The 27,174-nt window shown below is 41.4% G+C and overlaps 1 protein-coding gene across 1 annotated transcript in view; it reads right to left on the reverse strand.

Annotated features, from left to right (window-relative positions):
* The window catches only part of GFI1B (growth factor independent 1B transcriptional repressor), a 53,102-nt gene extending 39,613 nt beyond the window's left edge, over positions 1 to 13,489 (reverse strand). Inside the window, exon 1 of the mRNA XM_082263449.1 lies at positions 13,393 to 13,489. The gene's annotated coding sequence lies outside the window, so the exon portion shown is untranslated. The remainder of the gene's footprint in view (positions 1 to 13,392) is intronic.
* Between the last annotated feature and the right edge of the window lie 13,685 nt (positions 13,490 to 27,174).

Raw genomic sequence — 27,174 nt, forward strand, 5'->3', positions numbered from 1 at the left:
GACCGGGTTCGGGGTAACTCATGTCTCTCATATTTTTACGTCCACTCTCTTTATATCTTTTGATGATCTCAGGGCCTGCCACGGCATGAATAACCGGTTCTTTTTTAAATACCTACTGTTACGCCATGCCGCCCGGCGCAGTTCGATGTGTTGACCCTGGAGCTCTCGGAATCTCCCGTGGAAAAACTACTGTCCATCCCTAATGTCACTAAACTGGTCACTACTTTCTACTCAAGATTACAGGCGGCGGGTACTGACCCCTTCCAGCTGGCTTTGCGGAGGTAGGTCGCCATGCTTCCTGAGCTATCTGAGGAGGGGTGGGAGGAGGCCTCGTAGGAATGCCTTCAAGACCTTATTAGTTCCAACAACCATTTCATACAGTTTAATTTTTATACATCATTTACATTATACTCCCCAAAAGTTGGTCCATATGGGTTTAGCCCCAAGTGCCGCATGCCCCCGATGTGCTTGTGCAGCGGCAGACCTTTTGCATATGTTCTGGTCCTGTCCCCGTATAAAGGATTACTGGATGTCAATTTTTGCTTTTTTCGATGACACTTTACACCTGCCAGTGCCTCATACTCCGGAAGTTGGACTACTGGGTATACTCAATGACTTTGTGCACCGGGTCAATGCTAGGGCCCTGGTCCGAGTGTTACTGATCTATGCTAGGAAATGAATATTGCTGCACTAGAAATCTACTGAGCAGCCCAGAGTACAACAATTCTATGGTATGGTAAATGGTGATGTACCGCTGTATAAATTGATATACAAGAGTAGGGCGCGCCCCAATAAGTTTACTTAACTCTGGCAGCCGTGGCTAAATATTGATGACTCCTTCTGGGCGGACACTCCCTTGTCTCAGAGCTTGTAGGCTGATTGGGGCGGTGGTGATCTCCCTGTGCCGCTGCCGTTTCGGGTCAACTGCCTTGTTCTGTCTTTTGCCCCCCGGGCTGGGATTGTGGATGGTGTGTGCTTGTGTGTGCATGTGTGCGTGCTGAAAGTGTGTGATTGGATGGTTGTCTTTCATCCTTTTTGTCTTCGGAAACCCCGCTGAAGCCCTGATAGACTTTGTACTACCGACTGCCCTGTCCGGGTTCCAGGGTGGACCCCATAGTTGTGGGGCTTATCCCTCTCTTCTCCTGCTGGCCACGGTTGGCCTACTGTCGAGATTTGGCAGAGTGTTGTTTTGTTTTCTTCTACCTGCTCTGTGATAGACTTGTCACTGTTCACTGTACTGGTTGGTATATGCTTGTTATGTGTTTTACTACAAAATTCAAAAATAAATACCTTTCAAAAAAAAAAAGGGGGTCTTCAAACTATGGCCTGCGGGCCACATCTGGCCCATTACAAGTTTTTATATGGCGTGCAACTAGGGTCAGTGGCATATCCTCAATGTGCACAGATTGTGGATTAAAGTGATACTTAACACACACGGTTTATTTTACATTGTCCCTTCTCTTGCTATATGTGGATGATGGCACTGTAATTATTTTATAAAAAAAAAAAAAAACATCTAAGTACCTTTTCCCTAGTGGATATACAGCTGTCACATGACCCAGTTCTTTCCCAGCCTGTCTGCAGGTAAACATAAGCAGGGGGAGCTTCTAGTCCTCTGTTGCTGGTCACATGTTCACAATAAAAAGAAACAGCCTTCAGGATACAGACTAAAAATAAATAAATAATATCAATAAACTGTTTTAAATTCTAATACAAATTCAGGTGCATCTCCTAAAATTAGAATATCATCAAAAGGTTAATTTATTTCAGTAATTCAATTCAAAAAGTGAAACTCAAATATTTTATATAGATTACACACAGAGTGATATGCTTCAAGCATTTCTTTCTTTTAATTTTGATGATTATGGCTTACAGCTAGTGAAAACCCAAAATTCAGTATCTCAGAAATTGAAATATTACATAGGACTAATAAAAAAATTGGATTTTCAATATAGAAATGTTAGCTTACTGAAAAGTATGTCCATGTACAGAATAGTATGCACTCAATACTTGGTCGGGGCTCCATTTGCATGAATTACTGCATCAATGCGGCGTGGCATGGAGGCGATCAGCCTACGGTACTGCTGAGGTGTTATGGAAGCCCAGGTTGCTTTGATAGTGGCCTTCACACTGGACCTCATGCAACTTGGATTCACTCTTCCTTCAGACTCTGGGACCTTGATTCCCAAATACAATGCACTATTTCCCACAGTCCGTGATGATTTGGGGAGCCATGTCATCTGCTAGCAGGAAATTCTAGAGCACTTCATGCTTTCCTCTTCTGACCAGCTTTTCGGGGATGCTGATTTAATTTTTCCAGCAAGACTTGGCACCTGCCCACACTGCCAAAAGTACCAATACCTGGTTTCATGATTATGGTATTAATGTGCTTGATTGGCCAGGAAAGTCGCCTGAACTAAACCCCATAGAAAATCTGTGGGGTACTGTCAAGAGGAAGATGAGAGACACCAGACCTAACAATTCAGATGAGCCGAAAGCCACTATCAAAGCAACCCAGGCTTCCATAACACCTTAGCGGTGCCACATGCTTGATGCAGTAATTCATGCAAATGGAGCCCCGATCAAATATTGGCATAGTGTATACTATACTGTACATGGACATACTTTTCAGTAAGTTAACATTTCTGTATTAAAAATCCTTTTTTTATTGGTTTTATGTAATATTCTAATTTTCTGAGGTACTGAGGTCATTAAAACGAAAGAAAATAAATGCTTGAAATATATCACTCTGTGTGTGACGTAGCTATATAAAAGGTTACGAGTTTCACTTTTTGAATTGAATTACTGAAATAAAATACATTTCTGATGATATTCAAATTTTATGAGATGAACCTGTCTATATTTCAGATCAAATCTTTGTTATTTTTTGGCAATAACATGGAGTGGATAAATTTCTGCCTGTCACAGGCTGTGTCACACCCCTCCAGCCTGTGTCTTAGAATAAGAGGGAGGTGAAGCCTCCGTCAATCTACATGTAATATCTCACCATCATCGGGTTTAACTGGTTAGTGGGCATGGAGGAAAAAGGAGGGAGTGGGTTGTCAGTTACCACTGTGTATACTCTCATATGTGTGACTCTGTAATCAAATTACACAGAATGCTGGCTCATAACACACAACATGAAAACTGCAATTTACAATGATTTCACCCCTTACGGCCACCAGCCCTTTAAGATGTTCTAAATGCTGGGAGGAGGGTATTCGGGTCATGTGACCACTTTCACAGCATGCATGCATCAGGAGCTTTCCGGTCCCCGACGATGACTATGCTGGGAGCACGCAGGGTGCGCTTTCAGCATAGAAAAATGTTTACATACAGGGCCAGTCCTAGGGTCACAGATGCCTGGGTGCAGAAATATTTCTGGAGCCCCCACATGGGCATGGTTATCTTACTAACTCCTCCTCTTTGCAAATGTTTCTATGGCAACGAGTCATAGGAGTCTGAGGATAATTCTCAACAGCTTATCAGTGGTAATGTTACCTTTTGAGTTTACAGTTATTTCAGTAAGCCTAAACTGCAAACATGCCAACCACATCCTGAATTTTACCAGCATTAACTAATCACAGCTCTACTACTTAGCAATGTAGGGATTTGGAAACGAGAAATAAAGAATTTGAATGCAGCAAAAGTCTGCAGCTCCAGTTAGCTCCTTCAACATTTCTAACACTGATCAAGGAAAATGAAATAATCCTTCCAAAGGACGTGTTAGCACTTAAATCATCCTGACACCATGCTTGATATGGTGTCAGGATGATTAAATCACATTGTTTTTCTTACTACATTGTAATAAAAACTGCTAACAAAAATTAAAGGAACACTTTGAAAACAGATCTCAATAGGGAAAAACATCATGATGGGTATCTATACTGACATGGACTGGGTAATGTGCTAGGAACTAAAGGATGACACATTGTTTGATGGAAATTAAAATGATCAACCTACAGAGGGCTGAATTCAGACATCACGAAAATCAAAGTTAAAAAATTCTGCAGCAAGAGCAAGCTAGTCCATTTTGCTGAAATTTCATTGCAGCAACTCAAAATGGTAATCAATAGTTTGTATGTCCCCCATGTGCTTGTATACATGCCTGACAACATCGGGACATGCTCCTGGGAACTGGGAATTAGACAAAGGATGGTATCCTGGGGTATTTCCTCCCAGATCTGCACCAGGGCATCACTGAGCTCCTGAACAGACTGAGGTGCAACCTGGTGGCGTTGGATGTACTGAAAAATTATGTTCCAGAGGTGTTCTATTGGCTTTAGGTCAGGTGAGCATGAGGGCCATTCATTGGTATCAATTCCTTCATCCTCCAGGAACTGGCTGCATACTCTCGTCACATGAGGCCGAGCATTGTCATGCACTGGGAGGAACCCAGGACCCACTGCACCAGCGTAGGGTCTGACAATGGGTCCAAGGATTTCATTCCGATACCTAATGGCAGTCGGGGTGACATTTTCTAGTCTGTAGAGGTCTGTGCGGCCCTCCATGGATATGTCTCCCCAGACCATCACTGACCCACCACCAAACTGGTCATGCTGAACAATGTTACAGGCAGCATAACGTTCTCCACGGCTTCTCCAGACCCTTTGACGTCTGTCACATGTGCTCTCATCTGTGAAAAGCACAGGGCGCCAGTGGCAGACCTGACAATTTTGTCTGCTTTTTCCTCTTCTACATACAAATATACCTGGTATTTTAGCGAATATATTGTGAGTATTGATATCTGCATTTTGATGTTTGCTAATATTTGTATGTCTGCATATCTTTTTTGTATTTTGGGATATTATTCTGCATGTATTTTCTCTAGATATCCTTTTCAAGTGGACATCCTCATTCCTTGAAGAAGACAATTTGTTGAAACGCGTTGGGGTCTCTTTGTCTGCTCAGTTCAGCTTTACCCTACATGTTTTGGGTGTACTCCTTTCGTATTTGGAGTTACTATGTGACTTTCTATTTTAATAGTGTTGTTTAAACGCTTTTTCTCTTTTGAGGTTTTTTTTTTTACATTGCTTCAATAAATTTTGTAATCTTTTACTTCTACATCATTTTCATCTATCTTTATTACAAACCCAGTTCCAAAAAAGTTGGGACGCTGTACAAATTGTGAATAAAAACAGAAAGCAATGATGCGGAAGTTTCAAATTTCAATATTTTATTCAGAATACAACATAGATGACATCAAATGTTTAAACTGAGAAAATGTATAATTTTAAGGGAAAAATAAGTTTAGGAATAAGAATTTTGTCCCATTCTTGTCTAATACAGGCTTCTATTTGCCCAACTGTCTTAGGTCTTCTTTTTCGCATCTTCCTCTTTATGATGCGCCAAATTTTTCTATGGGTGAAAGATCTGGACTGCAGGCTGGCCATTTCAGTACCCGGATCCTTCTTCTACGCAGCCATGATGTTGTAATTGATGCAGTATGTGGTCTGGCATTGTCATGTTGGAAAATGCAAGGTCTTCCCTGAAAGAGACGACATCTGGATGGGAACATATGTTGTTCTAGAACTTGGATATACCTTTCAGCATTGATGGTGCCTTTCCAGATGTGTAAGCTGCCCATGCCACACGCACTCATGCAACCCCATACCATCAGAGATGCAGGCTTCTGAACTGACCGCTGATAACAACTTGGGTTGTCCTTGTCCTCTTTAGTCCGGATGACATGGCGTCCCAGTTTTCCAAAAAGAACTTCAAATTTTGATTTGTCTGACCACAGAACAGTTTTCCACTTCGCCACAGTCCATTTTAAAGGAGCCTTGGCCCAGAGAAAACGCCTTTTGCTTCTGGATCATGTTTAGATATGGCTTCTTTTTTGGCCTATAGAGTTTTAGCCAGCAACGGCGAATGGCACGGTGGATTGTGTTCACCGACAATGTTTTCTGGAAGTATTCCTGAGCCCATGTTGTGATTTCCATTACAGTAGCATTCCTGTATGTGATGCAGTGCCGTCTATGATCCCGAAGATCACCGCCATCCAGTATGGTTTTCCGGCCTTGACCATTACACACAGAGATTGTTCCAGATTCTCTGAATCTTTGGATGATATTATGCACTGTAGAGGATGATAACTTCAAACTCTTTACAATTTTTCTCTGAGAAACTCCTTTCTGATATTGCTCCACTATTTTTCGCCGCAGCATTGGGGGGAATTGGTGATCCTCTGCCCATCTTGACTTCTGAGAGACACTGCCACTCTGAGAGGCTCTATTTTACCCAATCATGTTGCTAATGGACCTAATAAGTTGCAAATTGGTCCTCCAGCTGTTTTTTATATGTACATTTAACTTTTCCTGCCTCTTTTTGCTACCTGTCCCAACTTTTTTGGAATGTGTAGCTCTCATGAAATCCAAAATGAGCCAATATTTGGCATGACATTTCAAAATGCCTCACTTTCAACATTTGATATGTTATCTATATTATATTGTGAATAAAATGTAAGTTTATGAGATTTGTAAATTAGTCCATTCCTTTTTTACTCACAATTTGTACAGTGTCCCAACTTTTTTGGAATTGGGTTTGTATTTCCTGGGTATCGTATAGTCCTAATTTCCTCCTCTATGTAATGTTCTGGTACCTCTGGTACCCTTATTCCACTTTCCATTCTGTGTATGCGTCCCACCATTCTCTTCTGGTAGGTGCGCATACACCTTTAAGACCGATGCTGTCATCACTGAGCGCCGCAGAGCGGCTATTTCAACCGCCGGCGTTCTCACTCACATGTTCGTTCAACCTGCCTTGCATCTATGCTTACAAGCGTGTCTCGCTGTGGAACCTCGCTACAGATCCCTGTATCTCGCTACCAGGATCACTTCCTCAGACCCGAACCTCGCTACTGATCCCTGTATCTCGCTACTGGATCACTTCCTCATCACCGGACCCTTCTACTACTATACTATAGTGATAAGTACCCCGCAGGGGAAACCTCCATAACTTACACTACTATTATTGCATTAAGGACTGTTACTACCTATCCATACTATCCTATCAACTGCACTGTTACATAGATTGCTAGCTCTTGAGACTACTACCATCTATCATCTGCACTGCTGCATAGATTGCTAGCTCTCCTGTCTACTACCATCTATCATCTGCACTGCTGCATAGATTGCTAGCTCTCCTGTCTACTACTATCTATCCTTGCACTGGGTTAGTCTATCCTGTATTTGTCATCTGCTGTCCTCACCACCTGTTAGCATACTCGATACTAACCTATCTGCATTCCTTAATACCATCTTGAACTCTCCTGTACAAACCTATCAAGTGCTTACCATCCTTGTCACTGTTCACACCTGTCCCTTCAGCACATCACCTTCATACTATCATATACATCCTATCACTCCAGGAACATCTCATTGAGTGTGTATATATCTGTATGTTGAAGCTGACAGGCCCACGGTGATGAGTCCTGGAGAGTTGGATCTGGTATTCAACACATCTCTACATGACTACTGAGTGGAGATTTTGCAGCTGTAAATCCAGCCTATAACAAAAACGCAGGAGCGTTACACTCTACCCCTTTGTGGGTTTTTTTGCATTGTAATATTGAGATAGATACCACCCCCCCCCCACCCCACCCCTTTTTGTTCGGGCCTAGGAACCTAGCTGCATTTACCGTACTTGAAGGTAAAAAAGACTTCAGCCTGTAGAACCCATTTAAGGTGGAACTCCACCCACTGAGTCAATGTGCTGCCTAATAGCTTTCACAGAATATTTCCAAGATCACACGTTAACCCTTTATCTCTGTATCTGGAGTAGGTTCTCAAGAAACAAACATGAGCCCGTTGTAATGTGACATCATGCAGACCACATCAGCTTTCCAGGGGGCAATGCCAGTCAAATTTAATAACAGATGCATACAGCGGGAATTTCGGTTGACTTGTAGAAACTGTGACTAATAGGCAATCTTCCACAAGAAAGATAACTTAGAGATCCTGAAATTCCCTAATCAGTTAAAGTAAATGTAAATCCAATCTCATAACACGTTCAGATGATAATGTCATTTCAGAAGGTATAACTAGTATTTTTAATATTGCAGCTTTCTTACCAATAGCTGTTGATCCTGCCATAAAGGTACTTGCTTAGGCACTTCCTGTTAAAAGGGTGACAACATTCTGTCCATGTTTCTCAATAGTGCTCTTGCGTTGTCAACCTTTCACACGTAATTTGACCTCTTCTGAACCTCCCCAGGCACATATACTGCGGCAGGGTGGCCCTCCTGTGCGAAATCACGTACCTTACGTGATTTCAAGCACTGAATCTGGGGCGTGCGCGGCTGGAGACCCACTCCCACTGTGATTGGAGACAGAGGGAGCCAATCAGCAGATCCGGCAGACCTGATGTTCGCCGGCACCCCAGGTGGCTCTCAGGAGAGGCAGAACGTAAATGTAAACAAGGCACACCACCTTTCTGTGGGAAGGTAGATGGAGATCTTGTATTTCTGCTAAGCAGGAACACAGATCTCTGTCTTCCCCAGTAAGAGCCCCCCACAGTTAGAAGGCACTCCCTAGGAGCACGTTTAACCCTTTGATCGCCCCTGGTGTTAACCCCTTCCCAGCCAGTGTCATTAGTACAGTAACAGTGCATATTTTAGCAATGATCACTGTATTAGTGACACTTGTCTCCAAAAAAGTGTCAGTTAGTGTTCGATTCGTTCCGCCGCAATGTTGCAGCCCTGCTAAAAAACACTGATCGCCGCCATTACTAATAAAAAAATAAAAATAAACAAAAATTCCATCAAAATATTCCATTGTAGACCCTAAGCCTCGGTTTCCACTAGTGCGGCTACAAAGTCTAGCACGACTTCGTAGCGAAAGTAAACTGCGGCTTCAGTGAGACTTGTCCCTCATATATAGAGGGAAGTCGCACTGAAGGCGGCTCAAAAGTAGTGCACGATCTACTTTTGAAGTCGCCGCAACTGAAGCCGCGGCAGTGGAAACGGGCCCCATTGAAAACAATGGGTTTTGACTTGCTGTGCGACTTGACATGTGTCAAGTCGCACCGCAAGTCGCACTAGTGGAAACCGAGCCTAAAACTTTTGCGCAAGTCAATTAATATATGCTTATTGGGATTTTGTTTTGTTTTTTTTTTTACCAAAAACATGTAGCAGAATACATATTGGCCTAAACTGATGAAGAAGTTTTTTACAGTGTTTTATTGGGTATGTTTCATAGCATAAAGTAAAAAATATTGGGTTTTTTTTCACAATTGCCGGTCTTTTTTCGTTTATAATGCAAAAAATAAAAACCGCAGAGATGATCAAATACCACCAAAAGAAAGCTCTATTTGTGGGAAAAAAGGATAACAATTTTATTTGTTGCACGACAGCGCAATTGCAAAAAATGGCCTGGTCATGAAGGGGGGTAAACCTTCCGGGGCTGAAGAGGTTAAACAGAGAATACAAGTGGCCGTTTCAACCAAGCGCACAGGCATGGATCCCTTTTGTCAACATCAGAGAAGCTTCCCTATGAAAAGCCATGCAGCCATTGCTGGAGGTCAGGTGGGCAGGAAGTGGCTACAAAGAGGTTGCAGCAGATCAGTATCACAGAGATGCAACTAATAAAAAAAAAAAAAAGGTAAAAAAAATATTTTCCCTAATAAAATATTTAAGAATACGCAGTACTTTAGCAAACTAAATGTCATTCAGTTAAGATTTAAATTTACTTTAATCAGGGTTTTCGCTGGTGCCCTAAGGGTAAACAGTATTTACAATGCTTTGTAGAAAAATAATATTTGCTTGGTTTTTCATCCCCGTGTATTGGTGTCCAAAAGGAGCCAAACACAGCACAATAGTTAAGTATGGGTGGGCAATTAAAGGCACACTAATGCAGCTTCAAAGATGCATTTAAGAAACGTATCCACATGCCTAGGTGCCAGCTTTTTTGTTTTTAAAGACATTTTTATTAATTTCAATTAACCATACAAAAATCAAAAATTACAAAAAAATAAATATAAAGACCAAATCATAAAGAGAAAAAATACAAATGTCTAAAACATGTGATGCAATAGCATATGGAAAAATATACTGAAAAGGAAATATATAATAGATAAAAAAAAATAAAGAAAAAGTAAATAAAACTTAAAATAAAATCTAGATCGCAAGGTTTCTTATTCTATGTGTCAGTTTTTAATCCGGGAATCGCTGTAATGCACCAGACCCTTTCATTCCCTAATCTGGGAACCCCTTTTCTTTACCTGTCTGTGATGCAGGTGAAGTATTCCCAAGCATGCCCACTGCAGACTCCTTTTCTCACATACAAACTTAGTAATGTATCAGTGTCAGAATTAAAACGTTTCTTACATCAGTGTGCTTGGTAAACTCAAAGCATATTGACCATAGAAAATTGAGAAAATCTCAAACAGCAGGGGCTTCAGGCAACAGACCCACCCAACCTACATGTGAAAAAGCTGTGTGAAATGTGCCTGTCAGGGACTATAGAACTTAAATTATGGGATCACAGCACAGTTGAACAGTTTGCTGAACAGCAATAGCTTTACTTGTTCTCTGGCACTGTTTTTTATGCCAAGAGAAAAATAACGAATTATGAGCTAGCACGAGGGTTTCGAAAAGAGTAAAAAAAAAAAAAAAAGTGTTAAACTAAAAAGTAAAAAACATTAAAAAAAATAATTCTGTTTACAATTTTTTACCAATAAATATACCATGGAAATAATCAGATATAAAATGAACACGCCCCCCGGGTACACATACAAACAATAAAACACATATTAAATAATTTTTCTAAAAAAGGTATTTGTAAGACGCACTGCTGCTCCACTGATTTCTAAGGAGCACTTTATAAACTTGTCATTTTCACTAATTTTTCAAAAAAATACTTTGAGGATAAATGAAAGGGATTTCTAAAACCTTCTAGTCCACTCTAGAGTGAGTTTGCTTCATACGTGACAGATTTTCTTTTCTTTTATTTAATTATTGTATTATCCATTCAAAATTATATATTTTAATTTACATAACATATTGATGTGAATAGCTAAAATGTACTTATTGGAATACCCACATTTGTCCAAAAATGTTTACTGCATGTCCTGTGTCAAATAAATTAATAATCAACTATAAGCATATTATATCATAATGAGACATAAAAAATAAGCTAGAAAAAGTATAATTCTTGAAAAATAAAAAAAAAACAACATTCTAGATCTTCCTTTGTTATTTGGGGTTGCTGGGGGTTCCTTGGTCAGTGAGCCATGGCAAAATGTTCTCCTGCCTACACTGACCACCAATGCCAGGTGGGGCAATTTTTTATTGACCACCAATATAAGGGGGTCACTTCTACACCGATTTTTTGAGTACCCACATTTGTCTATAAATTATTACTGCAGCTCTTGTGTTAAATAGGTTAATAATAAACAATAGACATAGAATATTTTAATCAGACTTTAAAAAAAAAAAAGGCAAAACAAAAATAAACATAAGGTTTGACTAATAGGCAAAATAAAAAAAAAATTATATCATTCTTTTTTCAAGTAGAGTTCCCACTGAGGATGCAAATTGCAAATGGCAAATTGTTCTCCTGCCTACATTGACCACCAATGCAAGAAGGGGCAATTTTTTATGGACCACCAACATAAGGGGTCACTTCACTGACCACCAATGATAGGGGACACCATATTTTTCAGAGTGTTTATTTTGTTAATAATATTATTTATTTAAATATTTACCGAGAAATTTTTTTGCTGTATATTGCAGTTATGTGTTAAAAAAAAAAAACTATCTGTCCTGGGTTAAAAATGTTGCATGTATACCATATTTATTATTTTTTTAAATAAAACTTTCTATAACTTACCGATAATGCTAATGTACCATAAGCTATAGGTCAAATAATTTTACCAGGTGTTTTCTAAGGACCTGTAAATTATTTCAATGGTTTCCTCTGGGGTAAAAAGGCTGAGACAGGCTGTTTCACATAGTTTAGCTATAACATAACATTAAGACTACAGCAATTATAGTTAAAAAAAAAATAATAGTAATAATAATAATAATTATTATTATTATTAGTATTATTATTAATATTATTATTATTATATATAAATATTAATAATAAAACCTGTAAATTATTTTAATGGTTTCCTCTGGGGTAAATAGGCTGAGAAAGGCTGTTTTACATAGTTTAGCTATAACATAACATTAAGACTAAAGCAATTATAGTTCAAAAATAAAATAATAGTAATAATAATAATTATTATTATTTATATATAAATATTAATAATAAAATAATAATAAAACCTGTAAATTATTTCAACAGTTTCCTCTAGGGTAAGGAGGCTGAGAAAGGCTGTTTTACATAGTTTAGCTATAACATAACATTAAGACTAAGACCGCATTCACACTGAAGCGGCACGAATTCGGGGGCGACCTGTGAAGTCGCGTGCATCGCGACTTCGGCGCGACTTGCACGGACTTCACAGAATAAATGTCTATGCAAGTCGCTCCAGGTCGCCCCGAAGTAGTACAGGAACCTTTTTCTAAGTCGGAGCGACTTGTGACGCTCCTATTAGAACGGTTCCCATACCACATAACAGATCCCGACGGACCGCGGCTTGTCAGGCTGACAAGTCGCCTGACAAGTCGTATTAGCGTGAATGGAGACTAAAGCAATTATAGTTGAAAAATAAAATAATAGTAATAATAAAAATAATAATAATTATTATTATTATAATTATTAAAAAAAGAAAAAAAATATTATTAATATTATTATTATTATATATAAATATTAATAATATAATAAAATTCAAATAAAATTAATCAAAAGATTTTTTGCAGGTAATACAAATAAAAGCAGCATACGTTTACTCCTAGAATCACTGTGCTAAACAAATGTAAGAAGATAATAAAGTTATTGGAAATTATTAATTTTTTTAAAGTAAGTTAACATATTTTAAATGCTTTACAATAAAGATAAAATGCTCCCATAAATAAGACCCTTTAGATTTCTTTTATCTGTACATGTGTGTTTTTGTAATTGTTCTTTGTAACGAAAGAGGAGTATGTAGCTTTTATATAAATTATAATAGTTTATCTAAAAAAAAAAAAAATAGAAGAATAAAAATATAAAATACAATTTCACATGCTTAACTCTAAAATATTCCAGTAGAAAAATATGATGGTAAAAAAGATAATAAAAAAAAGGCACAGCCCAATTCTCTCTACAAATGCTTTAATATATATTAGAGGTATATAAATATATAAAGAAAAGACTATTTTTTTTTTATCCAAAAATACCAAATATTATTTTACAGAAAGATGGATTTAACAAAAAAAATGCCTTTAAGAAAAATATAGTAGTGTTGGAAATATTTTAGAATCAGCAGAGAACTGAATGCTGTACAGTAATTATCACTATAGAGTACCTGTCCACTCCTCCTGACACAAGAATAATTCCAGGATCCTGCTCTCCACTTGCTTGTGATGCATACACACTGATGTGTAACCAAACTGTCCTCACACCCTTCTATCTGGCCCATGCTTCTCACCCCGCCCTGATTTTTCAATCTGATTACTTGTGTCAAAATCTGGTGGAGTCACAGCCAATAAGGAAGCTCTGAGCAATGACAATATTTGCTTATCAAAACTCCAGCAGACTCGGAGGGTTGAGCACAGCCTCTCCTTCAGCGTGTACGATAAACAGTCCCAAAAACTTTCTCTGAATTCTGTTTTTGCAGTTTGAGCTTATCAAAGGCAGCCAAATGCATGCTCTGTTTTTATGTAAAAATGGTGATTTTGTTCTGCCAAGAAATACAATTTACAGAGGACTTTAATACAGGTAAAGAATCACTTTTCTGATTGGTCTTTTCGGAGCATTTGTGTCTGGCGCATGTTTTCGGGTACAAATCATTTGTTGCAGTTGGTATCAGCACAGCAGTTTACACTGATGATGTATTACACCTAAAGTCTAAAGAAAACCAAAGATGGATCAAAATTTGGGCGGTTCAGCAGGGACTAACGATCAGTTTCTATTGAACATTTTTCTTTATCAGCGGGCTGCAGCCATATATGCCCCCTTTCAATGTAGTGACCAGCATACATGCCCCCTTTCAATGCAGTGACCAGCGTACATGCCCCCTTTCAATGTAGTGACCAGCATACATGCCCCCTTTCAATGCAGTGACCAGCGTACATGCCCCCTTTCAATGCAGTGACCAGCATACATGCCCCCTTTCAATGCAGTGACCAGCATACAAGCCCCCTTTCAATGCAGTGACCAGCGTACATGCCCCCTTTCAATGCAGTGACCAGCGTACATGCCCCCTTTCAATGCAGCGACCAGCGTACATGCCCCCTTTCAATGTAGTGACCAGCGTACATGCCCCCTTTCAATGTAGTGACCAGCATACATGCCTTCTTTCAATGCAGTGACCAGCGTACATGCCCCCTTTCAATGCAGTGACCAGCGTACATGCCCCTTTCAATGTAGTGACCAGCATACATGCCCCCTTTCTATGCAGAGACCAGCGTGCGTGCCCCCTTCAATGCAGTGTGCCCCCCCCCCCCCAGACCAGTGCACTTACCTGGAGCCCTGGAGCAGCCGCAGCGGTGCCTTCTCCTCAGTGTCCCGGCAGCCAGCTTCTCTTCAATCCCCCGGCGGCGCGTCTCCTCGAGTCCTCCCGCTCCCGCCTCCTCCTCGGCCAATGGCATGGGGTTTGCCTTGCGGCCAATCAGGAAGCGCGTATTGGATTGCTCTCTGATTGGCCAGGAGGAGGATCCGTGTGACAATAGCAAATTTTTATTCGCTATTGTCACACAATGGGTGGGCTCGGGACGCACTGCTCTGCGCCCCGAGTCCACCCTTTGCATCGCCCTATTAGAGCCTCTGGCTGTAATCAGGTGATGCAAAAAAAAAAAAAAAAAGCCCCATTGAACTCCATGCGTCCGGCGCCCCTGCATGCAGATTAGGGGGCCGGACGCATGGATAGGGGGGCGGCGCCCCTGCGCCCCCAACGCAACTCCAAATCCAATTGTCATAGGGACAAAAAGTGGAATCTTCTGAACAGGGACATAGACAATCAAACAAATGTTACAGGGTTGTTAACGCTTCCTTATACTATCCAAAAAACGGAAAAATTATTATTTTTTTTGTACCTGTTCCGACGTACATACAAATCCAACTTAAGAACAAACCTACAGTTCCTATCTTGTTTGTAACCCGGGGACCGCCTGTAACAGGAAGTAAGAGGAATTCTCTGCAAATTGAGTTGAATGCAATATTGGGGGCATACCTTTTAAAGTCTGCCTGAGCTAGGATTCCACCACTTATGGACTCTCACCTTTGGGGAAGGTATGCGCTGGGCAGCCTGGGTTTAGATAGTTAGCTATGAACTGTTATTGCACTGTTGGACTATATTTCTGAGCTGTCCAGTAAAGCTTGATCAACTGTTTAATGCCTGGCCTTAAGTCATTCAAAGGGGTGCATAGAGGTATATGGCGTATCCAGAGATGTATAGTAACTAAGTAGAACTACTTCACTACTGTACTTACAGTAAGTACCGAAAGGCGGTATCTGTACTTTCCTGGAGTCTAATTTTTTTCTCCTACTTCCACTTTTACTTCACTACATTTTTTCAATGATTTCAATACTTCTACTCCGATATTTTTTTTTTGTGCTGCATAGTTACTCGTTACAATTATAAAAATTACCACTGCCAGAACAGTAGATGGCAGGTTTCATGAAGCTCAAAACGTGTATTATCAGCGCATACGAAAATAAATGCTACTGTATGTATAAATAAAAGCTGCATTTGAAATAATAAAAAACAATATGATGTTCAAACTTTTGACTTTTTTCTTTAACACAGTACTTGTACTTTTACTTTCAGTATTTGAGTAGAATTTTTTTTTTCAAAACTACTGGTACTTTTACTTTCAGTACTTGAGTAGCAAATTTTTAAAAAAACTACTTGCAATACTTAAGTACAAAAAATGTTGAATACTTTAGTACTTCTACTCAAGTCACTTTTTGATCGAGCACTTCCACTTCTACTCAAGTCACCTTTTTGATCGAGCACTTGTACTTTTACTCAAGTATGGGTTTCGAGTACTTTATACAACTCTGGGCGTATCTAGGACAACTGGGCCTGTAAAGCACATGTGGGGTGTAAAGGAAGAATTGGAAGGCCACCATGAAGAGTTAACTCAGCAGGGGAGTTGGCAGGAAGTGTGTAGTTACTATAGATAACCATTAACTGGTGGGAATGTAATAGTAGCCAAAGAGTAGTACCTGGCAAGCATGACAGGTCCTCCATTAGTGAGGGGGACCGTGCTCTGGGTCCCTCTCCAGCGGTCGGTTCCCCAAAGTATCTAAGACTGAACACTCGGTATGGAGACCTCGTGGACCTAGCTGCATGGTAAGGAAGAGCTGAAGGGGTTAAACAAAGTGCATGTATGAGGTCTGCTCTTACTGCTCAGCGGGACCCCATTCTGTCTCTGGGAGTGAGGTGGCAGAGAAATGCTGGACTGGTGGAGTTGGACACTGGCTCATTGGTGCCCCCCACTAAACGCTTAGTGCTTCACAGTAAGAATCTGAATGTGTTATTCAGCTGCACAAGGTGTACTCACTTCTAAGCTGGGGCTCTACCTAAATATTGAATCCACATGACGTGGTCCTGCCTGGTCTTGGGCATTAGTGAGTATGCTTCCCTTTATGGGCTCTTCCTTTAGTGTATCGGAGTGCAACCCAGACTCCTCTGTTGGGACTGGGATCAAGTCTGAGTCAGAGAAATTAGCAGTGGAGACACCACCTGCTTGGGAGGAAGTATCTTTACCCACCACCCAGAGTCAGGATGCAAATGGCCACCGTGATAATGGACTCTGTGCTAGCCCTTCCCACTAGGTGTTCCCCAGACCAGACACCTAAAGGTGATAATTTGACCCCTTGGTTCCCGAGTCATTGGTCCCACCTGCCCCAGAACCAGACTATTCAGGACCCCTATCTGCATTTTGGAAGACTCCAATCATGAGACTCCGGTAACGGAACCTATATCTACTGCCCTGGAGGAGCCCCCACTGACTGGGAGGATCTTGTTATGGAAAGCAGTCAGGAGGAAATCCCTTGGTCATTTAGTCCCTCTAGCCTGGCCAGAGATACCTTAGTCGAGAGGCAGAAGATGCCCATCTCACAAGCCTTTCTGAAGAGGTATCAGGAATTGAATTGCCAGCCAGAGGATTCTTTTTTTCCCCCTGGAGTCTGTGCTTCCACATTCCATGGACTGGTGGGAATGCAATAGCAGCTAGACAGCGAACAGTAGTACCTGGCAAGTGTGAGAGGACCTCTGGTAGCGAGGGGGTTTATGCTCTGGCTCCCTCCTTAACAGTCGGTTCCCCAAAGTATCCAGGACTGAACCTGCAGTACAGAGACCTTGTGGACCTACCTGCATGGTATGGGAGAGCTGCGGAGAGTTAAACAAAGTGCATGCATGAGGTCTGAGCTTAGTACACGGTGGGGCCCCATTTTGTCACAGGAAGTGAGGTGGCAGAGAAATGTTGGACTGGTGGAGCAGGACACAGGCTCAGTGGTGTCACCCTCTAAATGCTACATTCTGGAAGACAAGGTGTGCGGCAATGTGGGACAGAGTACTTCACAGTAGAAATCTGAATGTGTTACATCGCTGCACAAGGTGTACAGCTCACTTCTAACCTAGGGTTCCACCGTAATTTGAATCCACATGACCGCGGCCCCCCCTAATGCCTGGTCTGGAGCACTAGTGAGGTACCCCTATGGGCTGAGCGATTAGGCTCTGTCCCACACCCTACCATCAGGGTGAGTGAAAAAGCACACATACGAAAGTGAGGTAACATATACAGAAAAAATAAATAAATAAGTGCCAATGTGCTAAGCAGCCGTGGCCAAAAGTTTTGAGAATGATACAAAAATTAATTTTCACAAAGACTGCTACCTCAGTTTTTATGATGGCAATTTGCATATACTGTACTCCAGAATGTTATGAAGAGTGATCAGATGAATTACAATCAATTACAAAGTCCCTCTTTGCCATGAAAATAAACTTAATCCCATAAAAAAAAATGCCACTAAATTTGTGAAGAAGGCTTAAGGGCGCCCAAGAAAGTCCAGCAAGCATCAGGACCATCTCCTACAATTGATTCTGTAGGATCGGGGCACCACTAGTGCAGAGCTTGCTCGGGAATGGGAGCAGATAGTGTGAGTACATCTGCATGCACAGTGAGGTGAAGACTTTTGGAGGATGGCCTGGTGTCAAGAAGGGCAGCAAAGAAGCCACTTCTCTCCAGGAAAAACATCAGGGACAGAGTAATATTCTGCAAAAGGTACAGGGATTGGACTGCTGAGGACTGGGGTAAAGTAATTTTCTCTGATTAATCCCCTTTTCGATTGTTTGGGTGATTCTGAAAAAAACCTGGTCCGGAGAAGAAAAGGTGAGCGCTACCTTTTAGTCCTGTGTCAAGCCAACAGTAAAGCACCCTGAGACCATTTAGTGTGGGGTTGCTTTTCAGCAAAGGTAGTGGGCTCACTCACAATTTTGCCTAAGTCACACACAGCCATGAATAAAGAACAAAAACATCCTCCAAAAGCAACTTCTCCCAACCATCCAAGAACAGTTTGGTGATGAACCATGCCTTTTCCAGCATGATGGAGCACCTTGCCATAAATCAAAAGTCATAAAGATATGGCTTGGACAACAAAACATCAAAATGTTGGGTCCATGGCTAGGAAACTTCCCAGGCTCTAATCCCATTGAGAATTTGTGGTCAATCCTCAAGAGGCAAGTGAACACAAAAACCCTCACAAATTCTGACAAACTCCAAGCATAGATTATGCAAGAATGGGCTGCCATCAGTCAGGATGTGGCCCAGAAATTGATTGACAGCATGTCAGGGCGAATTGCAGAGGTCTTGAAAAAGAAGGATCGACACTGCAGATATTGATTTTTTGCATAAACTTCATGTAATTATCAATAAAAGCTTTTGACACTTATGAAGTGCTTGTAATTATACTTTAGTATACCATAGTAACATCTGACAAAAGGATCTAAAAAAACTAAAGCAGCAAATTTTGTGAAAATTTTAAATTTGTGTCATTCTCAAAACTTTAGCAACTTTAACTTTTAACTTTAACTTTAACATATAGCGCCCCCACCATATGGCTATGGCTATGTTGCTTTCACCAGTAGAATATGGCTCTATGTAAATATGGTTTCCCAACTTGGGTCATACAATTGTTGAAAATCCATACTTGCTGATTTATTCCCAACATCTATTGGTCTTGACATTACATACAATTCTGTTATTCCTTTGACAGGTCTACATGTATATACTCCTGATGAGTGGGCTACAGACCCACGAAACGCGTTGAGTTTTCGACTATGTTGTACATTATATATAAGACAATTTTGTGTGTATTCTGTTCATTCCATGATATATGACCTTTTATATCAATATTGCTGTTGAAATCTTGCCATGCCATATTCTGTACTCCATCTGTTGGTCAATGCATGTCATTGCTTACATGTTTTTTACTTATTAAAATCTATTTTTATGCATTAGCGACTCATGCATCCACTTCAATTAAAGTCCCATCTGGGCCATTTCTCTCCTTCCTGCTTGATTTAGGGACGGACGTGGATGTAATAGACAGCATCAGACCATTTCCCAGTTTCTCAAAACTTTTGGCCACGGCTGTACAATAGCTAGGCCTTGCGGACTGGTCCCTGTCTAAAGATTTATGCTCACCTCTTGTTCTGGTGACAACTGTGAAATTAGGATTTTCCATCAATTCTGTATTGGTGACAATGGTCATCATCATCATCATCATCAGGACGAATAGAGTGCGTGAATCTACATAGTGGGGACAAAGACAATAATAAAAATGAAACTGATTTTAATCCTTCCCCTAAACTTTAACCGGTTGCCGACCGTCGCACAACTATATACGGCGGCGGTCAGCCCGGCCAGGCAAAGTGACGTATATATACGTCACTAGCCTGTGACTTGCTTGGGAGCCAACAGCAGGTGAGCGCGCGCCCGCTGAGGCGCGCTCCCGCCCCGGCTCGTTCCCCAGCAAGTCCGTGCGTGTGACCGGCGGACCCGATGTCCGCCGGACACTCGGCGATCGTCGGTGAAGAGGGAGAAAGGCAGGCGGCTGATGTAAACAAGCCGCCTGTCATTCTCCCCTGTGCAGAAATGGTGATCATACAGTTCTACTATGTACGACCGTTGATCTCTGTTCCTACACCAGTAGCCATGTCCAATCACAGTTAGAAGCACGCCCCTAGGGACACACTTAACTCCTCCTTCCCCAATAAAGTTAACCCCTTCCCTGCCAGTGTCATTTTGCAGTAACAGCGCATATGTATAGCACTGATTACTGCAGTAATGTCACTGGTAACCCCAAAAGTAGCAAAAATGTCAGTCAAGGGTCCGATCTGTCCGCCGCAATGTCGCAGTACCGCAAAAAAAATCGCAGATCACCGCCATTACGCGTTTTAAAAAAAAACACCAAAAATGACAGAAATCTTTCCCTTAGTTAGTAAACACAATAACTTTTGCGCAAACCAATCAAAATACGCTTTTTGCGATTTTTTTTTTTTACCAAACGTATGTAGCAGATAACAAATTGGCCAAAAATGTTAAAAAATTTTGATTTTTACATTTTTTGGGGGGAATTTCATATAAAAAATGTGAAAAATATTGTTATTTTTGCAAAATTTACACTCTTTTTTTGTTTACAGCACATGATCAAAAAATCACACAGGTGATCAAATACCACCAAAAGAAAGCTCTATTTGTGGGAAAAAAAGGACGTCAAATTCGTTTAGGTACAGCGTCGCATGGCCGCGCAATTGTCCGTTAAAGTCACACAGTAAAGAATCGCAAAAAAACCCTGGTCAGGAAGGGGGTAAAATCTTCCGGGGCTTAAGTGGTTAAACAACTGGCTATTGAGCAGTGAAATTGTGCTGATTTTTTTTTTTTTTTTTACAGTTTTGTTGTGTTGAAAATTATAGTGATGAAAATTTAGCGCCCATACTTCTACACAAAAAGCAGCCACCCCAATTTCCATGAGATGGATAACAGGGCTTGTTAAAGGAGTCTCTATAACCACAGCATACACTTCAATTTTATAACATCAGCTTTGTAAAAGCAATACAAACAATAGTTATATTTGACAATCCAAAATGTTTTACTTGGAAAAAAAAAACTTCTTTCCACAAATTCCTGTATTCCCTGCATTCTTTGCAGCTTCTCCTCTGCTGTTTACTTTCCTTTTCTAAGGACTACGTATCCCATGGTACCTTGGTACGTGCAGGCAGTAATTCCCTCAAAAATGCCCCTCTCTATTGAAATGAATGGGGAAGGGCCTTAAAAGTGTCTGAAAAGCGCCTCAAAATGGTTCTTGAAGCAGTTTTTGAGTCACGTGTCCTTAAAAAAATGCGCATCACTAACACCTCAAAAGCGCTGCAAAAGCGCTCCGAGTTTTATGGGCAGTTTTCGATCGCCCAAGTGTGAAAGGCTCTATTCACACCAATGCGTTTTTTTCATGCTTTTTGCAGAAATGCAGGACATTTTTTTAACATGGGTTCCTATAGAATACATCAATGCATTTTTATGCCTCTGCAATTTTGGAAAGGGACTTTTTAAAATGCAAAACTGTGCTTTTATTTTACTTTTTTTGGTTCAATAGACTTAAATGGAGAAGCTGCAGAAAAGCTATAGTGTGTTTTTACCACGGTTTTACCACAATTTGCATTTTTAAATCTGCTCACAGCAAAAAGCACTACAGAAACGCTCAAATGCAACATGCACAGTGGTGTATTTAGGTTTTGTGCTGCCCTAGGTCTTACTAAACTTGTGCACCCCCTAATTTAAATTTGACTCACCCCTTCCTGCAAAGACCACACCCCTTCCTGTTTATGACCCACCCTGTCATCTGTAAACCACAGACCATAACCACAGTCTATCAGTGCCCATCAGCATAGCTTCATCAGTTACCACACGTTCAGCTTCATCAGTGCAGCGCTATCAGTGCCGCCTCTTTACTGCATGTCAGTGCAGCATATCAGTGTGGCCTCATCAGGGGTCACCAGTGCAGCCCCATCAGTGGCCACCAGTGCAGCCTTATCAGTGCCCATTAGTACAGCCTCATGTCATGGGTTAAGTAAGATTACTCTTTTAAGATATTTGGACTGGTGTTTGCTGCCACTAATTGTAATTATAGGACTATTTCACTTGTTTGTATAATAAATAGCAAAGTCCATAGTCATTATACAAATAATGAAATATTTTTTTGCTGCCCCCCTGCAAAGTGCCGCACTAGGCCTGGGCCTTGTTGGCCTAGGCCAGGATACAGTACTGAACATGCATATGTGTAAATTGAGCCTTATTAGAGTAGGCAAAATGTTTAGGCTTGGCTGGCAGCCAAGCCTGTGTTTTATCTGGGTCAGGGGAGTGACTCGGGGGCTGGTATGACTCACAGGCAGTATCTCTGATACTTTCCCTACTTCTAGAAACATGGAGAAGATTCTAGAAGGATGGGAGTGGAGGTGAAGAGGATCTGCCCAGAATATTCTGGGGGGGCCAGAGCAATCCCCATCAGATGGGTTGACAGGGGGAAGGCTCCCTCAAATACTCAGGGTCAGCCCAGCTGGAACAGTGAAGTTCAGGTGGAAGCTGGAGATGGAGTTTTAGGCTGTCGGTGGCCTTTGAGGGTAACCACCTAGTCTGGGGGGGGGGGGGGGGGAGTGACCTCGGGCCTGGGCTTGGGTGCAGAAGGGACCCTCTTTACGACACACAGGAGTGACCTGACCAGAGGCACGGAAGCAAGGAGAGGACAGCAGGAATACACTGCCAGACAAATCTCCAGGGAGGAAGACAGCCAGGAGGGCCAGTGAATGTTACAGTTGGGAGATGACTGAGAGGCATGCCTGAGAGGACTGGGGAGTGCAGTCTGAGATGGATGCAAAGTTAGTCTGGGAGGACTGTGGAAGTTTAAGACAAGAGGGCTGGAGAAAGCGGCAGCTGCAGCCAGGTATGCTGGCAGTGCCTGAAGAGGTGGTGCTGGGATCAGTAGTCACAGAAGGACAGCTGGGCACTAGAACTTTGCAACATAAACAAGGTGCCCACGGTCCCTGCCTGTAAAGGGCATTTGCTATCAATCTAACACTGTCAGCAGGTCCTGGGAGTTGTAGTGCTTCAAGCAAGAGTTGTGCTGGAGGAAGCTGAGGAGTGTAAATAGCTGTACAAAGGAATTTGTTCCTGAAAAGTTCTACCACGGTCAAGTGGGCATCCCATATTACCCTTCTCCCTATCCAAGTTTAACCCCCTAATAAAAATACAAAACAAAGCACTGGACTGTTTTTTGCCTCAAACGTGCTGTGAAAATGCAGTGTGCCTGGCTGTGCAGGGTGGGGGGATCCCTTTACACTTGCAGCTTCTAAGGGGTGCGCTACATTGTATCTCTATTCCCCATACAGGGCTCAGATAAGATCAGTGTATTTAACTTGAGCAGTGTTGTGTAAGACACTGACTCCTATAGCCTGGTACACACTATCAGTTTTTATTAATTCAACCCAAAACTTAAGAGCTCCAGAGCGGATCCTGTACTAACAATCCAATGTTAGTACAGCAATCTCCTTGCTGAGCAATTGTGTTCTGAAGGGGGGACGGCCCCCGCCAGAACACACCGGTCACCGCTGGCTCTAGCAAAAGGCACTAGGCGTGTTTAGCGCTTGAGCATTAATTCATTTCAAAGGCAAGAACAAATTATTATTCTGGCCAATTAAATGAATTAACACCCAAGCTCTTGGCGCCTGTAAACGCACCTAAACACTTGTAAAAGCTTTAGACACTTTTACATTTTTAAAATTCAAATGATCCGTGCTAGATACAAGAAGTAAATGAAATAAAACAATTAGGGTGATGAAAAGAACAGCTGCTAGCACGGACTAATAGAGAAAAAAAACAGACAATATATAAACAGAAAGTACAGTGCTGATATAGTGATACAGAATGACAAAAAAGCAAAAAAAAGTGTCATGTATAATGAAAAACATGAATACAAATAATCATTTAGGTCCATAACGTGTCTATAGAAGAAAGGTGAAAGATATTGGTTCCAGTGACTAAAAAAACATATTCCATAGAAAAGGCACCACAAGTCCCAGCATGCGTAGGAGAGCCAGTCTTCCCAAAGCCTTCGTAAGTGAACACCAACACTAAAAAGAAAAGGAATGACCGCTTACCAGAATCAAATGGCTTCCAACTCAATGGAAAAGCCTAAAACACTTTGGGGAGATATGATTCCCAAAAATGGTGACGCCACATCTGGTCCCACCATGATCTCCGGCCGCTCCCCGCACCCATTTGGAATTTACGCTGCAGCTTATATTTTGGATCCTATATATACCCTATATATATATGAACGAGAGAAGATCAATTAATACCCTCATCCAAGCTAACAGCTTGAAAAGCCTAATTGGCAGGCTTGTATCTAGTATACTGAACATTACCAGGGAAGGAAAGAAATTAGAGCTGTCTATGGGGGCTATAAGTGGAGATACAGAGAGCTACAAACAAACTCAATGCTGGAAGAATACAAAAATCTAAAATATGTTGTGCTTTTTTGTTAGTCCCCTTTCACACCATCAGACCGAGCGGGTCTGCCTGTCTTTTTTCAGGCAGACCCAATTGGGCCACCCATTGACCTCTATTGGGAGCGGATGTACCTGCCTGGCATCCGATCCAACAAGATCCGATGAAAACAGACGTACAGTTGTGTTCAAAATTATTATTATTCAACCCCCAATGCTGTAAAGGGTTTTAGGGAATTTAGTGTACATTGTAATTGTATTCAGAATGAAATCCTACAAGGACTTCTTAAAGAACCATATGCAACTAAAATGACATCAATTGGTTTTGTAATACAGTAGAAAATGTTTCTTTTGTGAATTCTTCATTGACACAATTATTCAACCCCTTAAAGACTACCACTCTGAAGAACAGAGGTTCATTGAAGTGTTTTCAATCAGGTATTGAAAACACCTGTGGATGTCAGGGAGCAGCAATAAAGCCTAATAAGCACCAATTAGGCAGCTTTAAAATGACTGTGATACTCAGCTCCTTCTAGACATTTACTGGTGTGGTTACAAACATGGTGAAGTCAAGAGAATGGTCCAGGAAGACAAGAGAAGAGGTGATTACTCTTCACAGGAAGGGCAATGGCTATAAGAAGATTGCAAAGATGTTAAACATACCAAGAGACACCATAGGAAGCATCATTCGCAAATTCAAGGCAAAGGACACTGTTGAAACGCTACCTGGTCGTGGCAGAAAGAAGATGCTGACTTCAACTGCTGTGCGCTACCTGAAGCGTAGAGTGGAGAAAAGTCCCCGTGTGACTGCTGAGGAACTGAGAAAAGATTTGTCAGATGTGGGTACTGAAGTTTCTGCTCAGACAATACGGCGCACACTGCGTAATGAAGGCCTCCATGCCAGAACTCCCAGGCGCACCCCCTTGCTGTCTCCAAAGAATAAGAAGAGTTGAATGCAGTATGCCAAAAGTCATGTGGACAAACCACAGAAGTTTTGGGATAGTGTTCTGTGGACTGATGAAACAAAATTAGAACTGTTTGGGCCCATGGATCAACGCTATGTTTGGAGGAGGAAGAACAAGGCCTAGGAAGAAAAGAACACCTTGCCTACTGTGAAGCATGGTGGGGGGGGTCAATCATACATTGGGGCTGTTTTGCTTCTGCAGGTACAGGGAAGCTTCAACGTGTGCAAGGTACCATGAATTCTCTTCAGTACCAGGAGATATTGGATGACAATGTGATGCAGTCCGTCACAAACCTGAGGCTTGGGAGACATTGGACCTTTCAACAGGACAATGATCCCAAGCATACCTCCAAGTCCACTAGAGCATGGTTGCAGATTAAAGGCTGGAACATTTTGGAGTGGCCATCACAGTCACCAGACTTAAATCCGATTGAGAACCTCTGGTGGGACTTAAAGAAAGCAGTTGCAGTGCACAAGCCTAAGAATGTGACTGAACTGGAGGCTTTTGCCCATGACGAATGGGCGAAGATACCCGTAGATCGCTGCAAGACACTTGTGTCAAGCTATGCTTCACGTTTAAAAGCTGTTATAACTGTAAAAGGATGTTGTACTAAGTACTAAGATTGAATGTCACTTGGGGGTTGAATAAAACTGATAATGATGTGAGCACAGAAAAGACATTTGTGGTTACAGTAAAACCTTGGATTGCGAGCATAATTCGTTCCGGAAGCATGCTTGTAATCCAAAGCACTCTTATATCAAAGCGAATTTCCCCATAAGAAATAATGGAAACTCAAATGATTCGTTCCACAACCATTTATTCATAAGTCCTTCAGTTTATAGTCCATATAAAAAGATTATAGCATTGCGATAGGTTGCATAAAATGTCCACCCACAAATAGCCACTTCCATAAGGGGATTAGAAGCAAAATCCAGCAGGAGCTATAGAGTATCAAAGAGAAGAGAGGCGCCTCTAAGTGTAGCAATATGGTTCCATTTAATGAAGGTAAAACAGGCACATCTAAGTATGCAGGCATCCAGGGTAAAGCTGTCCACATAGACTATTTTCTGCACCGCCAGCTGGCAGTCTGTAATCCTGACCGGGAAGACCACCCTGCAGTAAAGAGATCTGAAAGCGAGGGGCAGCATGGAAGGGATGACGTAGATGGCGGTGCGGAGGATGGTCCTATGTGGACAGCTTTACCCTGGATGCCTGAATCCTTAGATGTGCCTGTTCCAATCATCAACCATGTGAATTGCTAAAAGTTGTACCTTCATTAAATGTAACCATATTGCTACACTTAGAGGCGCCTCTCTTCTCTTTTATACTTAGCTGTGACTTGAGGCTACTTGTATATCAAGACATCGCTTGTATATCAAGTCAAAATTTATTTGAAAATTTTGCTTGTCTTGCAAAGCGCTCTTAAACCAAGTTACTCTCAAACCAAGGTTTTACTGTATTTCATTATAAATGTTATGTTATATTTGTCTGACCTACACGTGCCTCTTTGATTTAATTGTAAGCAGGATGACTGAATGATCAAAATCAATGTCAAACTGGCCAAAACAATCAATTTCATTGGGGGTTGAATAATTTTGAACACAACTGTATGGTG

The sequence above is a fragment of the Pelophylax lessonae genome (assembly GCF_965119305.1).
Source record: "Pelophylax lessonae genome assembly, chromosome: 7".
NCBI lineage: Eukaryota > Metazoa > Chordata > Amphibia > Anura > Ranidae > Pelophylax > Pelophylax lessonae.